This window comes from Aedes albopictus, chromosome 3 (genome assembly GCF_035046485.1).
Source record: "Aedes albopictus strain Foshan chromosome 3, AalbF5, whole genome shotgun sequence".
Classification (NCBI taxonomy): domain Eukaryota; kingdom Metazoa; phylum Arthropoda; class Insecta; order Diptera; family Culicidae; genus Aedes; species Aedes albopictus.
In genome coordinates, this window is record NC_085138.1 from 39,973,557 (window position 1) to 39,991,294 (window position 17,738).

General features: G+C 40.3%; 1 protein-coding gene across 1 annotated transcript in view; it reads left to right on the top strand.

Annotated features, from left to right (window-relative positions):
* The first annotated feature begins 1,170 nt into the window (after nucleotides 1-1,170).
* The window catches only part of LOC109415725 (transport and Golgi organization protein 2), a 118,810-nt gene continuing 102,242 nt past the window's right edge, over nucleotides 1,171-17,738 (top strand). The window contains exon 1 of the mRNA XM_062859148.1: nucleotides 1,171-1,296. The gene's annotated coding sequence lies outside the window, so the exon portion shown is untranslated. The remainder of the gene's footprint in view (nucleotides 1,297-17,738) is intronic.

Below are 17,738 nucleotides of genomic sequence, written 5' to 3' on the forward strand. Positions count from 1 at the left end.
GTTTCTGTAACGCTTTTTTGGGTTTCGGAAACAGTAGGTTGTTGGCCCAAGGTCCCATATCCATCATCGTGGGGCTGCCACCTTAGGTATAGCTTCCGATGGAAGAGCATTTCATACTCAGCCTCTGGATGCCGGAACAGACGCTGTTTGAGCCGCACCTCATTGGTGAAAAGACGTACCTCCTCATTTAGCTGAAGTCAGAGCGACAACAGTACCCAGGCTGCACGGCTGCATTACCAGCTAAGCACCGAAGTCTTAGCTCATCGATTGACCCATGGATGCATGAGGTAGGGACTTGTGAGGACCAGAGCTATGTTGGACGCTCTCCTTATCGACTCACCGTTCTGCAGCCCAGTGACAAAAGATGGAAATGAGATTTTTTTGGCCTAATGTGTATCTTATCGTAAAGCTCAACAAACTCAAGTTTGGTAATTAACCAGCATAAAAACTCGATTATTTAATGACAACCTTACAATCATGTGATATTCACAACAACCCATTCGTTTTTTTTTTTAGATTGTAACACCAAGTACTGTGATTCATGATTCATTTGAAAAGAAAATAATAACAATAATAATGATAAAAGAACTATTATAGTTCTATCATTTATGCTTTCATTCTCTTATTCCATTTGGAATGCCTTCACACGAGAAAAAATGATTGCAATAAAAGCGAAAGGGAAGTGCCAGTAGCGAAACCGGATCGCGAACATTGCTGCTCATGAAGCCAGCAGTATGTATAGTATTGCAAAACATACCCAACCGCATATGCTAAATTCGGAGGTCGTTGACCGCCAGGTGTCGAATTCGGGGTCCAATTTCGGCAACGCTCCGTTCCGATCGCCGTCCGACCCCGAGGAGCGAGAGGCAGATTCATCTCGGAAGGGGCCTTTCTATTACTTAATATGGGCTTCATTGCCTCTCCTCCATGCGTAGCCCTCTGTTTCTGCTTCTGCTCGTCGGCCGCGCATAGTTATTTTTTGGCAAATGTCAGCTGCCGTTTTTTTTTTGCTTTTTTGGTTGTGGAGCAACCAGTAAGCACGGTCTTGCATTGTCGGCGGTCGTTGACCCCTTTGGCGAGATGTTTTGTGCTTGCGTAATGGCATCTATTCGAGGTCTCCCTATACTTGCTCACCGAGGCCTATAGTAGGCCTGTGCGTGATGATGATGTGCCGTGGCTCAATGTCTATTTCATTTTGGTATACCTACTTTTCTCTTTCAGATTTCGGAACGCCGTTTGTTTCATAAGGTTAGGGACGCAACCCACAACGACAAGGGGCAGCGGTTTTGATCAAAGGCAAGTAGCAATCATTTCTACCTTGTAGCTATCACGTTTTTGATAAGCCTAAATTGATGGTGAGAATCGGTGACTGAACGCGATCAAGTGACCAGGTTGCTCCATATCGTGCGATCACACTTCATCATCGGTTGAGTTATTACTACATAGATGCGAGAATGCTCAAAAATGCTCCTCCGGATTATATTATTAATTTCCTTCTTATTATTCATTCTTAATACATTGTTTCATCCGGCACCATGAGCGACCATGCGTCTCCATCAAGATCATAAGACACATTCCACGCACTTCTACACCGGGGTTTTTGAACTTCATTAAACGGTATATCCGTTCTCCTGCTGTCAATTTTGATTCCTTTTGCCCCAAAATGAGGATAATTACTTATATTCTACTAATAGTACTATTTCGAGAACATAAAGGAATAAAATATGAGAATAAAACTGGCCTAGATATGTTTATTTTGCCTTTCACATTGGACCATTTCACCCTGCATGGTGCCCTAGATACTGCTCACCCCAGTGGCAGCAGTAGGGGAAAGTGGGGTAATATGCCATTTTTCAAACTTTCATCGTTTTCAATGATAAATAGCTTCGTTTACTAGGCTTTCAAAGTGTTAACAGCAACTAGACAATATTTGCTCGATACTTCAGCAAAAATATTCACTAAACTAATGCATTTTCATCGATTTATAGCGATTTCAAAAACTGGTTCGTAAAACGGAAGTGGTGCAAAAAGGCCATCTGCCATGGAGTAAGATGCCACTTGATGAAACCGTTCAAAAATTACGTCCATCATTTTTCGGGCATTTCTGACTCCCTTTGCTCCTCTGGTCCGCTTTTTTTCGTATGCTCAATACATGGAGTGTCACCCCTCTCCCCGCTAAACGATGGTCGTGATATTTGAATGACCCCTAACATGAAAAGCATAGACATCAACAACCATGCGCCTCCATGTGTGTCTGAATCTGCTTGGAAACACTTGGCCGGTAATAAAATCACCAGAAAACCTTAATTGCAAGCACGAAAACCCGGAAGTTGCCAGTTTTCATTGGGAAATCGAAAGATTTTCCATGGGTATGGCGGCCTAGCTTCAAGAAGAATGTTTTATGTAAACATATCAAGACACCATTCACCTATAGTAATGGTCAAATCACATCGAGGAATGATTTAATGAGTTGGGCCCTTTTACCCCATCTTGGCATTTTGGGCTTCGTTCCCCTACCTACTTCAATTCCTACCTTCTGATCGTGTCAGTTCGTAGAGGGAGTGACTGAGATGGGAAAGACGTTTTGGCAACGAATCCATGGTCTTGAACTTCTAATAACCGGTCAAGATGCAGCTGTCTCCGAGAGGATGTGGAATGATTTTTTTTAGCCGAGTAGTGACATCAAAGTTCAACGACACTGCAGGGGGAAATTATTATGTTGTCATGTGAATCCGGAGCTATTTTCCTGTTCTTTTTAGCAATTAAACTGACCTAGCATCACAGACAAACAGACGTATTACTTGGAACAAATGGCGATTGAAACCATCGGCAAGGAAACATAATCGCCCAATCCTAATCATGCTCTTTTCGCATACCGCTGAGTAGGTGGGGAATCAGGGGCGAATACTTTGCTAGCGCTGTGAGTGAGCGATTTACAACCTACTGAGTTTTAAAACTACCCGTTTTAAAGTGGGGCTATGAGAAGTGACTAGAGTGAGACGTCTGTTTGTGTGTGCTAGCATCTTGCCTAGGTATCATAAGAAATCCAATAAGCAGCTTTCCATTCGAGAACATCAATGAAAATTTCAAAGGGAATTCGGCTAGCATCTTACTAAAGTTTTGCCCATGAAGAATCTACGTCGGATCACCATATGAGTTCTCTAGGAATCTTAAGTAGAATTACTAAAAATCTTGTAAGTCATGTGTCAATGTTCGTAACATGGATTTGCCATCTACGAGAACCAGTGCAAAACAAAACTTCGAGATTCTCGTTATTAATCTACAGTAGAATTACATAAATCTGACCAGTACCGTGATTTAGGGTGAAATTGATCATCGTGAGGGCCATTTTGATTTGTTAAAATTAAAACTTTAAATTTAAACATTTTGTACAAAATTACCATGATCTGGATCAAGGGTTATTGAATGATGAGTTTACATGTTTTACACACAATTAGTCACATTTTTCTAAATTAAATTCAATATTTTCCGAAACTGCGTGTTGGGCAAACTTCAAAAGACACTTTTAAACATTTGTTACCGTAGATGTAACGCACATGAAATGAATATTCGAATGAATGTTTCTAGCTGCCAATTATTCGCTAAACCCGATTTCGTCATCAAAAACTCTTTAAATATTCAAATTTATGCATAAAATCAAACTTTTAGGAGGTAATCGTATGGTTAGTAAGGAAATTGCATACTTTAAGGCGTTTTCTAAAGATTTATTGAACTTTAAAGTTAAAAACCCAGATTAATCCACCTAGTGGTGATAGTGCCTTTCTCGTCGAATATGTACTAATAATCTTTCCGTCGACGCAATCAATCTTGCCTTAGAGTCAGTGATCAGCCCCAAAGTTTGGGGCCCAAATCTCTGTGCTTTGGTAACGGACGAGATGGAGGAAATGCTCATAACAGCCATCTGGGACTGTACCACCTACGAATTTCTGAATCATGAGAATACTTTATTTAGAAATTCAAGGTCATCATCGAATTGGGGCACTTATTCCTACGTTATGTTCAACGTATGGACAGAGCCGAAAGTATCAGACCTTTTAGTTGGATTAAGCAAAAATTTAATCATGATTAATCATTGATGATTATACTTCCAAATTATGTGATTAATGATTGAGATTAATGATTAATTTAGTTTTTAGGATGATTATTGATTATGATTATCGATTAAATTTAGTTTCATCTATGATAAGTGATTATGATTAATGATTAAAGATGGCTTATTGATTAATAATCATGATTAATCATGATTAAACAATCACAAAATTGGAAATTATTAATGATCGACTAGATTTGAGATATTTAAAATATATTTGAATTTACAAAGGTGAAGCTAAATTTTCTGTTCTCAAGTACAGCGCTTAAGTAGAATTCCTCCTTTTCCCGCAAGTACTTTTGACATCTGATCTAGTATGGGGGGAAGCATAACTTTGCCTTACGGAAAAATAGAGTGGACTATTCTCCGAAGGAAAAGTGACAGCTCTATTTGAATTGCATGGGAGATGTTAACGGTGTTACATTTTTCTTGCCATCTGTGAACCGCTCAAGTAATTTCGAAGCAGAATCATTACAGACTTGACCCTTACTATCTTTTTGTACTAAGTAGAAACTAGCCTTAAGAAGTAACACTGTATTGGAGATTTTTTTTTTAACACTGCTTATACCAACAGGGTTTTTGTAACGTAAAGTACCGACAGGCAAAAAAACGTGGAACTAATTTTTTTGCACATCCATATCTCAGCAGTTAGTGAACCAAATTTCAACCTTTTTGCGTTAACGGAATCCTACACTATCCTAGAGAGGTGTAGTGAAAGCCGATTGGAATTCCATGCAGCTTCCGGTGAGAACCAGGCGAAAACATTAGTTCCACATTTTCAACTTCTTCCGGTTCCGTTTTGTTCCAGGATTGGTTGTGAGTACCATGTCTTTGTAGCTAATTCTTTCGGAACCTCGAAAAGATAGCAACATTCTGTCTTCGGCAAAGTTGTTCAGAACAACAACCACTTCCTGGTGATGGATTTTATAGTTCCGAATTTCCCCACCACGTGGCGCTAGTGTACATAGTCACTTCCGGTACGACTTTGGTGGGATATAGCACGAGATTGAAGCCAGATAGGAAGATGCGATCTTCGGCAAAGTTGTTCAGGACTACGAGTACTTCCAGGTCATGAAGAGCATAGTTCAAAATTTCACCACCACGTGGCGCTAGTGTACAAAGTGACTTCCGGTACGACTTTGGTGGGATATAGCACGAAATTGAAGCCAGATAGGAAGATGTGATCTTCGGCAAAGTTGTTCAGGACTACGAGTACTTTCAGTTCATGAAGCGCATAGTTCGGAATTTTACCACCACGTGGCGCTAGTGTACGTGGCTACTTCTGGTATGACTTTGGAGGGATATAGCGCGAGATTGAAGCCAGATTGGAAGATGCGATCTTCTGCAAAGTTGTTCAGGACAACGAGTATTTCTAGGCCATGTAGAACATAGTTCAAAATTTCACCACTACGTGGCGCTAGTGTACATAGTGACTTCCGGTACGACTTTGGTGGGATATAGCACGAGATTGCAGCCAGATAGGAAGATGCGATCTTCGGCAAAGTTGTACAGGACTACGAGTACTTCCAGTTCATGAAGCGCATCGTTAGGAATTTCACCACCACGTGGCGCTAGTGTACGTGGCTACTTCCGGTATGACTTTTGTGAGATATAGCACGAGGTTGAAGCCAGATAGGAAGATCCGATCTTCGGCAAAGTTGTTCAGGACTACGACTACTTCCAGGTCATGAAGAGCATAGTTCAAAATTTCACCACCACGTGGCGCTAGTGTACATAGCTACTTCCGGTATGAATTTGGAGGGATATATCATGAGATTAAAGTGACTTCCGGTACGACTTTGTTGGGATATAGCACGAGATTAAAGCCAGATAGGGAGGTGCGATCTTCGGCAAAGTTGTTCAGCACAACGAGTACTTCCAGGTCATGAAGAGCATAGTTCAAAATTTCACCACCACGTGGCGCTAGTGTACATAGCTACTTCCAGTATGAATTTGGAGGGATATATCATGAGATTAAAGCCAGATAGGAAGATGCGATCTTCGACAAAGTTGTTCAGGACTACGAGTACTTCCAGGTCATCAAGAGCATAGTTCCGAATTTCACCACCACGTGCCACTAGTGTACATAGTTACTTCCGGTACGACTTTGGTGGGATATAGCACGAGATTGAAGCCAGATAGGAAGATGCGATCTCAGCCAAAGTTGTTCAGGACTACGAGTACTTCTAGGCCATGAAGAGCATAGTTAAGAATTTCACTACCACGTTGCGCTAGTGTACATACTTACTTCCGGTACGACTTTGGTGAGATATATCACAAGATTTAAGCCAGATAGGAAGATGCGATCTTCGACAAAGTTGTTCAGGACTACAGGTACTTCCAGGTCATGAAGAGCATAGTTCGGACTTTCACCACCAAGAGCCACTTGTGTACATAGCTAGTTCCGGTATGAACTTGGTGGGATATAGCACGAGATTGAAGCCAGATAGGAAGATGCGATCTTCGGCAAAGTTGTTCAGGACTACGAGTACTTCCAGGTCATGAAGGGCATGGTTCAGAATTTCACAACAACGTGGCGCTAGTGTACATAGTTACTTCCGGTACGACTTTGGTGGGATATAGCACGAGATTTAAGCCAGACAGAAAGGTGCGATGTTCGGCAAAGTTGTTCAGAACTGTGAGTACTTCCAAGTAATGAAGAGCATAGTTCCGACTAACACCGCCTCGTGGCACTATATCATTAGAATGAAGCCAGATAGGAAGGTGTGATCTACGGAAATGTTGTTCATGACTACGAGTACTTCCAGGTCATGAAGAACATAGGTCCCAATTCCACCACCACGTGATGCTAGTGTACATAGTGACTTCCGATACGTCTTCAGTGAGATGTATCACAAGATTGAAGCCAGATAGAAAGGTACGAGTCTAGCTCCCACGTTCAAGGATCATTTCAGGACCACTTGGAGAATATTCCTCAAGAATATCTACAGAAATACTTTCCACGAATGCCCAAGTCGTTTCTCTAAGAGATTCAGTTCAAGTAGAAATAAGGTTTTAGTATAATTATCTCAAAAGCTTTGATCTCATGGAAGATTTTTGTTTCGTGAAAAATGTAAACTTTAGAAAGATATTCTCATAATGATGATTCACACAAGTTTTAGCAAAGATATTCAAATAAATTTCTGGCTCCAACTATATATTTATTATCCAGAATAATATATCAAACCCATGACCATCCGCAAATAAAGGGGTGCGATCAACAGCGCCACTCTGGAGAGGAATTTCCAAATAAATCACTGCATAAATTTCTGAAGGAATCTTTCGAAGACTTCGTGAACGAACTCTAGGAAAAAATACGTAGTAATCCCTGCAAAACATATTCCGAAAGCATCACTAAATTTTTTTCCTAAATTCGGGAGTATCATAATGAATCTCTGAAAGAACTTCTAAAATTTATCGTAAATAAATCGCAGATAAAAGCTCCGGAGTGATTTGAAATGAAATCGCTGCAGTTTTCAAGCTCCGGAGGAATTTCTGAAGAAATCCTTGGGGAAAGAAAGCGTTAGAAGTTGGGTTCATGAAGGAAAATACAAACGGGGATCTAGACGAACTCCAGAATCCCTGTTAAAAATTCCCTGTAGAAAATATAAATGTATCCCAAGCAACACACATGTTATATATTAATTACGGCAGCGTAAGTTTTGGTTATATAGAAGTTTATTTGACGTTATTCCAACACAATGTTGGAATTACGTAAAATAAACTTCTATACAACCAAAACTTGCGCTGTCGTAACTCTTATATAACATGTGTGTTGCATGGGATGCTTGGGTGAATTTTTGAAGATATCACTGGAAAATCTCCTGAATCCCTGGAAAGATTTGCAAATCAATACTCAAGGATCCCAAATGGAATCACCCAGATGATTTCCCGAAAGAAATCTTGGAAATAATCCAGAAAGGACCGCTAAAGAAATTTCCAAAATATCACTAGAGAAATCCCGATAGAATTCCTGGAAGAATTTGACAAAGAAATCGCAGGAGAATGGATATTCAAAGGAATCTTGGGAGGCATTTCCGAAGCAATCTCTAAGAAATCCCAAAGAATTCTTGGTGAAATTTCGAAGAATTTTTCGAATAGCCGGAAAAATCTTTGTATGAATTACTTAACTATTTGTTGAAAAATTCATGGAAGAATATTTCAAAAAATTCCAGAAGCAATTTATTTACTGGAAAAAAATTCAGCTGGAATCTCTGGAGGGATACTTGAAGGGTGTCCGTGAGGAATTTTAGTAATAACGACTGCATAAATTCCTTTGGGAATTCCACGAATAAATATTCACAGGAATCCTTGGAGGAGGAATTTCTTGAACAATATTTTGAGGAGTTGCTGGAGGAATGCTTTGAAAAATATTCGGAGGAATTCCTGGAGACGTAATGAATAGGTGAGTTTATTCCAGAAGAATCACTGGAGAAATGTTTGAATAAAATTCTAAAGAAATTCCAGTAGGAATCTGTGGGACAAAAATCCCTAATAAAATTCTCAAATACATCATAAAAAATCCCAGGACCAACCCTGAGGAAATTCCTTGTCGGAATTTCCTTGAGGAATTCCCATACAAATAGCTAGATAAATTGCCAGAACAATCCTTCGAGTGAGTCAGAGAAGTCCCAATCTGGCCTAAATTTCTCTTGCATAGCTCTTAAAAATCGTTTTTTTTTTGTATACTATCAAAACGTGGTGGTGAAATTTCAAACTCGGTAGTGCTCGTAGTCCTGAACAATTTTGCCTTCCTATCAGACTTGAAGATCGTGCAATACCTCATCAAATTCGTACCGGAGATTAGTATGTAAACTAGCGCCACGTGACGTTCGGAACTGGAAGTACTTGTAGTCCTGAACAACTTTACCGAAGATCGCATCTTCCTATCTGGCTTCAATCTCGTGCTATATCCCACCAAAGTCGTACCGGAAGTCACTATGTACAGTAGCGCCACGTGGTGGTGAAATTTTAAACTATGCTTTTCATGACCTGGAAGTACTCGTAGTCCTGAACAACTTTGCCGAAGATCGCATCTTCCTATCTGGCTTCAATCTCGTGCTATATCCCTCCAAAGTCATACCGGAAGTAGCTATGTACACTAGCGCCACGTGGTGGGGAAATTCGGAACTATAAAATCCATCACCAGGAAGTGGTTGTTGTTCTGAACAACTTTGCCGAAGACAGAATGTTGCTATCTTTTCGAGGTTCCGAAAGAATTAGCTACAAAGACATGGTACTCACAACCAATCCTGGAACAAAACGGAACCGGAAGAAGTTAAAAATGTGGAACTAATGTTTTCGCCTGGTTCTCACCGGAAGCTGCATGGAATTCCAATCGGCTTTCACTACACCTCTCTAGGATAGTGTAGGATTCCGTTAACGCAAAAAGATTGAAATTTGGTTCTCTAACTGCTGAGATATGGATGTGCAAAAAAACAGTTCCACGTTTTTTTGCCTGTCGGTACTTAGCGTGTTAAAGGGAATTACTCTGAAACCTCCTCTTTTTACCATTGGCTGGGAGTGTATTAATTGAAACGGGCAAAAAAGAGGAAAATTTGTGCATAAATTAAGTCAGGAATTTATGAGGGAATCTAGTTCGCGTGAACAAGACCTCTTGGGCATTTGAGATGGGGCCAAGGGGATTTCCAGGGAGCTCCCCGAAACCCAATAAAAGGGGGTTCCAAGGGTCTTCAGGAGCGTTTCAGGGGGTTGTTTCAGGGGATTTCAGGATCATTTGAAGTGAACGCCCTTGATTTCAATAATATAAATGGCATTTTAGAGGTATTTCAGAGAATTTTAGGGGCGTTTCAAGGGGTTTGAGTTTTTTTAAAATTGATTATGAAGATTTTAAAGGCGGAGGTTTCAGGGGCGTTTCGAGGCATTGCAAGTCATATCAGGGGGTTTCAGGAAAATTTTGGAATTTCAGAGACATTCCAAATGGATTACGGGAATTTCATGGACATTTCAATGAGATTATGGAGGTTTCAAGTGCGTTTCGTGGCATTTCGAGGGCGTTTCAAGGGTTTTCATGAAGATGTCTCTGAAAATCCTATGAAATTTCCTGAAACGCCTCAAAAATCCCCCCAAAATCCCCTGAACCCCATGTAATTCATCTGAGACCCTCCGAAAGCACCGAAAACGCCTATATAACGCCTCTAAAACTCGCCAAAAACCATCTGAAGCTTCCTGAAATGCCTCCGAAATTCCCCTAAAACACCCATAAACCCCATGAACGCACCTGAGACCCTCTAAAACCATCGAAAACACCTCCGTAACGCAAACAAAACCCGCTAAGAATCCTCTGAAACTTCCTAAATGCCCCCAAAATCCCCTTCAAACCCTGTCTATAACATGTTATGCTCCTGAGACACTCCGAAATCCCCAAAAACGCTTGCGTAACGCCTCTGAAACGCCCCGAAGAATCTCTGGAACTTCCTGCAGTGCCTTCGAAATCCACTAAAACTAAATTCATGTTGCCAGGGCCCGACCTGACCTCCAGATGACCCCTGAAAATCCTTTGGATCTCCTGAAACGCCTCTAAGACTTCCTAAAACGCTCCTGCAACTCCCTGAATTCAGAGATCCTCTGAATTGCCCCTGAAGGCCCCTAAAACTCCCTTAAAATGCCTCTGAGATCTCAAGGTGCCCCATGAAAGCCCCTGAATCCTACGGAATGCCCATGAGACCTCCAGGATCCCCTTGAGACTCCATTAAACGCCCCTAGGACCTCCTGGTACACCCTGATACCCCCTAGTGCGACGCCCCTGGTACCTCCTAGTGAAACGTCCTTGAGACCTGCCAGCAAGCCCATGCACAAGGGAGGGGTTTTGGGGGTTAAACCCTTCCCATTGCCGATGTTCCATACACTAGGCGCCCCTCCGCCCTTTGCTAAAATTAGGAAAAATCCCTCCCTTGACGCCTTTTCTGCGCACGGGCCTGCCTGCCAGAACTCCCCTGGACCCCCCCCCCTGAGGACCCCTGCAATCCCCATGGGATTCCCTAAAACGCCTCTGAGACCCCCTGAAGCACTCCTGAGACCTCCTAGAATCCCTGAAGCCCCCTAAGTGGACCATGAAACTCACTTAAACGCTGCTGAGATCTCCTGGTACCCCCTTGCAACACTCCTATCCTATCCTGGGGTCTCCATTTGACCAGTAGTTAGGCTATGGATCGCCAATCCGGAGACGGCAGGTTCGATTTCCGTTCCGGTAGGGAAAATTTTCTTGACTCCCTGGGCATAGTGTATCATTGTGCTTGCCTCACAATAAACATCTTGCAATGGCTAGCAAAGAAAGCCCTTCAATTAATAAGTGTGGAAGTGTTCAAAGAACACTAAGTTGAAGAGAGGCAGGCCAAGTTCCAGTGGAAATGTAGAGCCATACAGAAGAAGAAGAATTCCTGCTATCTCCTTGTACTCCGACGAAAACCCTTTTTGACCCCTTGTAACCTCCCTTTGCTCGTCCCTTTAAACGCTCCCTGGCCGCCGTTGCCATAGTTACCGTCATTATTACATTTTCTTATACACAATATTTATTTATTTATTACACCGTCTTCGATAGTCAAACCGTACAGACTGTACTTAATGTAATGTATCCAAAAAAACTAAACTACTTGACTAATCCGGTTTTTAAAAACAGCTTTCGTAGTGTTGAAGTCGTGTTGTAGCCGTAGTTTGAGCGATGATACGGAACAGCCCCGGGGGGGCATTAAAAAAGTGCATACATAAAAATAACCTGCATGAAAAGAGCTTTTAATATTTAGAACAGCATGTAAATTAATACAAATTGGATCATATATTTTATATGGTGAATCATTTTTTATGATAAATGATTAATGATTGATTAAAAAAATTTCTGATGATTATGATTACTGATTAATGATTAAATTGTGAAAGAAGTGTGATTAAGATTAATGATTAATGATTAAATGATAAATTGTTGTGATTATGATTAATGATTTTTGATTAATCTTAATCATTAATCAGTAATCATGATTAAATTTATGATTAATCATTAACGCTCTGGTTGACTGCTTGATAATCTTCACTGGAGGCTGATTCATACCAAGATGACAATTACTAGCCAGGATTTAACTTTTTCACAGATCATTTTGACAAAGTTTAATCTGCACACTTTATGCTATATTTTGTTATCATTGGTTACAAGATCCATGTAAAATTTGTTATGTAGTAATTTGAATTGCCAATGTTATATCACATTCAAATATAAACCACATTACAGAGGGAGAGCGAGCCGCATCAAAATTTTGCACAGTAATTTTAGACGCAAATAAATATTTCAAAGAATGTTCGGGGCTGATGCGCTTAAATTTTAATTTTTCCATATAACGTTGACCCATCCTACTGTAAATTTACGTCTCAGGAATCTAAAATTATGTGATTTAATGAGATCGCTTTAGTTTTTTTAGGTTTTTCGTTCTCTTACACATATCCATCGCTTGCATTGATTTAGTTCACTTTCGTAATTCCGCTCAAGCACCCAACGCTGCTTCTGTAACACCACCGGTAGCCTCTTATGTAGACTCAGTCTATTTTGTATTGCTTACGAGACCCCCGGAAATGATTCCGGAACACTACCTTATGTTCACTAGTTTTTGAAAACTGTTAATCAGGTTACCCGGATTTAAAAACACTACCGGTGGTAACTTCTGTGGACTGTGCCTATTTTCTTATTTTCCACGCATCAGGTTACTGACAAAAAAGCGATTTGATACCGCAAGCATGGGTTTGATCCACTTTTATATATGTCCATTTCCAGTGGGACACTCTTAACCGGTTCCGGAAAATTTACATGGTTCATTTTTACATTTGACCAATTCCGGCGGGACACCTGAAACCGGTTGTGGAACGTAATCTCAGCTGATTTTCTTAATAACCGTTCATCAGCATATCGAAAAAACCGCGATTTGATGAAGCGCATGCATGGAGTTCGGTTCCCTTCTACATTTGACCACATCCGGAGGGACACCGGGAACCGATTCCGGGACACTACTAGTTCTCCCAAGCATGGTCTGGGATATTTTTTCTTTGTAACCGTTCATCAGGATACCTTAAATGGCATTTATGCCATTTGATATGTCGCGAATATTTTTTTAGTTTGTTTTTGCATTCGGCCACTTTCAGCGAGACACCTCGAACCGTTTCCGGAACACTATCCGTAGTTTCTAATGTGGGCTTAGCTTATTTTCTTGCTGATCGTACAAGTTATCGAAAAGGCTACGATTTGATGTGTCGCATGTATGAATTAGGCCACTTCCGGCGCGACATCAGGAACTGGTTCCGGGATGCTACCAGTTCAGATATGATCCGAAACCGGTTCCGTAACACTACCAGTCAGATATAGTGCACGACTATTTTCCTATTTACCCTTCATCAGGTTAAAGAAAAAGCTGCGATTTGATGAGTCGCATGCATGGGTTTAGTTCACTTTTATATTTGGCCACTTCCGGCGGGATACCCGGAACCCGTTCCGGAACACTACCAGATCAGATATCAGAGACTATTTTCTTGTTTACCAATCATCAGGTTACAGAAAAAGCGGTGATTTGATGTGTCGCATACATGGGTTTGTTTCACTTTTATATTTGGCCACTTCCAGCGGGACACCCGGAACCGGTTCCGGTATGCTACCGGTTTAGATATGGTCTTAGACTATTTTCCTGTCTACCGTTCATCAGGTTATACAAAAAGCTGCGTTTTGATGTGTCGCATGCATGGGTTTGGTACACTTTTATATTTGGCCACTTCCGGCGGGACACCCGGAACCGGTTCCGGAGCACTACCGGTTCGTCTATTTTCCTGCTTACCGTTCATCAGATGAACGAAAATGCCGTGGTTTGATGGGTCGCATGCATGGGTTTGTTGCAATTTCATATCTGGCCCCTTCCTGGGGTACCGGTCCGGAACACCTAAATGGCCATAACTCCGGAACGGCTGGACCGATTAAAACCATTTTCAATAGGAAACAATGGGACAATATTCCGCGTCGATTGAAACCTGAAGCGTTGAAATCGGATGATATTTACTATCCAAAAGTGAGGTGACATTTTTGTACACATACACACATACACACGCACACACACACACACACATACATACATACACACACACAGACACGTGCACAGACATCATCTCAACTCGTCAAACTGAATCGATTGGTATATAAGACTTGCCCTCCGGGGGTTCTATCAAGATTTCATTTTTGGAGTGAACATATAGGGTATGTGTGCCATCAGTAATCTCATGCTCCCATTTTCATCCTATTCGAAATCAAGCGATTACGGCACCGATTGACTCCGTTCTTTTTGTTTTCATGGGTGCTCACTTCTAACAAAAAATGCAAAAATAAGAAACAAAACAAACAGCGCTTCAATCCTTTGTTTTTCGTGGGATGAAAATGGGAGTCACATGCTTAATAAGGGAACCAAAACCCTAGCCTTTCGGTACACCTTGGTGTACGAGAAAGGCAAAAACTGAAGATTTAGTAAACTTGTAAAAAATTGGCATAGCTCTCGCATTCTGGAGTGGTTAATTCAGGTGGAAAAATATGTTCAGCATTTACAAAGAAATTTCACTGACTGATCGATTTCACCCCGAAAGTAATGTATTTGATTTTTTAGTTCGAATGATATTTATTATAATAAACTATTTGCAGTAAAATTTTCAACCTCGTTGGCTGATGAAAACCGTGGTCGTACTTGTTTTAAAACATTGAGTTTAACCATATCGATAATTTATTCAAAAATTAGGCGCCAAAAACTGCGAAAAATGATCATTTTAACCCGAAATCTCGGTATCCAACCAAAAATCCAAAGGGGGCTGTTCTTAAAACACGCAGACCAAATTTTGGCCACCTCGACTTATCTTGTAGGCATTTGTCTATACAAAAGGAATGTATAGTGCGAAGACTTTGTTTCAGAATGTAAAGTTGTAATTTGTACATCACTTTCAAGACGCGACTGATAGGCATCAAAAACGGGCGATCGGGTGGCATTGTTCGAAGGAAAAAGTGAAAAATAACGCGTGTTTGGGGCAGTTGCGATGAAAATCTCGGTCGCGTTGTATTGTTCGAAGGAAAAGGTGAAAAGTGACACGTGTTTGGGGCAGGAGCACATTGTACTTCCTCGTGAAGTGATAAAAATGAATGCACACTTGGTTGCAAACAGTATTGCAGAAAATTGAAGGAGTTAAGGAGTGGTTGCGGTCATCCGATGACATGGAACTGGGTGAGATCATTCCGAGTTTTTTTTTATTCTTTACATACTAGAAGAAGTTGGGGTAATTTCACCAATGCGTTTTCATGAGGCTATAATATCTGCAAATTAATCTTATAGCTCTGGTTCAGGCCTAATATTGAAGCGATAACATGTTAGAAGAAAGTGATTAGAGATCACAACTATCATTGAGCTAATTTAAAATAATTGACTTAATTATGTACCTGAACGGCTGTCGATCACAGGTAACATAGGACTACACTTAGTAAAAAAAATACATAATTCGAAAATAGTTATCTAAGCTTGAAAAATTATTCTCCGTATATTCTAAGTTTAATACTACTGTGAGAAACGCGCGACTATTTTCGTGAATCGGTCGGTTTTCTCGGTAGGGAGATGGGGACGCGAATATTGAGTGCGGAATCAGAAGCGCGCGATAACTTTCGTGGGAAAGTCGGTTTTCACGGTTGTGTAAACGATCAATGCGGTGACGTGTTTAATATAGAACGATCGTTGACGTATGTGCATTAGGGTTCGTTCAAATGTTACGTAACGCTAATGGGGGAGGGAGGGGATCTAGCACCGTGTTACGTTTTATACAAAGTTTAAAAAAATCTCATACAAAATTTGTTACGTGGGGGAGTGAGGGGGTCTAAAATGCTCAAATTTTGCGTTACTACTACTAACAAATACTCCTTCCCGAGACAACTGTGGGGATGCTGTGGATTCCACGGTTTCTAGTAATAACGGTTGTCGAACTAACATTTCTTCCCTTTCTCGATGACCGCAAGGACGTGGCCGGCGCCGTTATTGACTTTCAAATATTGAACTCTTGAATTGTGCACATTGAGAGTGTGTAGCTAGTCCCAAGCACCATTCATTAATTCTCTGTGCAACTTCGATTGTTCTGGTCAATCACGGAGTAGCAACTACGATGTGTACGGTTATCTTTTCCTTGCTTGGCTTTGCAAAAAAGCGAAAGTTATTGAACAATGAATGTGGTGTGGGAGTATGCATTTTTGACCCATTCTCACCCCCAACGACGGTAGTAGGTCAATTTTAATTTTTAACTCAAGGTAATCCCTGCAAAAAATGTTTTTTTACAATAACTTTTTTGTTTGATTTTTTCGAGGATGTGGTGATCTGCGGATCATTTAAAGAGCGAGTTAGTTCTGAACATTGCATGTTGCTAGGTCTTGTCATTCACATATTATGATCAATTTAGACAGAAGAACAACGATGTCTAAAAATGCCTCTAAAAAGTGGGCAGAATAAAAATGTTCTTTAGGTGGCATTTGAAAAGTCACACATAAGGCCACATTTGGAGCAAAATTTACGAGAACGTTTGATTTAATCGTTTTATTCCAATTTAATAAATCGACTTAAAAAATCTCCTTAAAATCGAAAAACTTTTTATAACCCTTAAAATCGAAAAACTTCTTACATATAACTCATACATTTTTAAAAATAGGGCCATACCGTCTTCGTCAAAATTGTAGGTTTCTACCATACCTACAAGTTTCCCATACACATTTTTGTAAAACGTGAAACAAAAGATTGAAATTGATAATTTGTTTCTAGCATAGGGTATTGATTCTCTTATTAGGCATGTAGCTCCCATTTCCATCCTACGAAAAACAAAGGATTGAAGCTCTGTTTGTTTTGTTTCTCATTTTTGTATTTTTTGTTGGAAGTGAGCACGCATGAAAACAAAAAGAACGGGATCAATCGGTGCCGTAATCGCTTGTTTTCGAGTAGGATCAAAACAACTCTCTCTCCCATAAAATGTACGTGATTCATGAAGTTTTTCTTATCATCCATACAGTATGACCCATAAAAAATGCGACAGTTTTCAAAGTCATCGTTCCCCTACTTCGAACTGATTAACCTTGCATGTATCTATTGGATAGTATAGAAGAGCCACTGATCTGATAATGGCAAAGGAACATAGACTGATTTCATGCACATACCTTTGGAAATATAACGTTGAACATATGGATGTCGAAGTCGTCCACGCGCCAGAGGCCGTTTTTTAAGGATATAATTTTCTTTCAATTGCTTTCAATCACATTCAATCAAATTTGGCTGGATGGCTGGATAAGGTCTTCAGGAGTTCGTCGGTTTGCCGGACAAGAACGAAAAAAATATTAACTTATAAATTAAGAGACATTTTCTGAAAATTGAATTATTTGACAAATGATAATTTTTAGAAAATATTATGTTTTAAGCATGATATTGTTTTTAAGTACTTAGTATTTGTACCTATCATAAAGGTAGGTTTATATGCCTCCATCGACAAAAAATTGTTTTGAAAAATGTTCAAACAGTGTTTAGTTTTTTATTAATTTAACTTAAATACGGTTTTTAATATGTAGCACCTTTTTTTAGTTTTT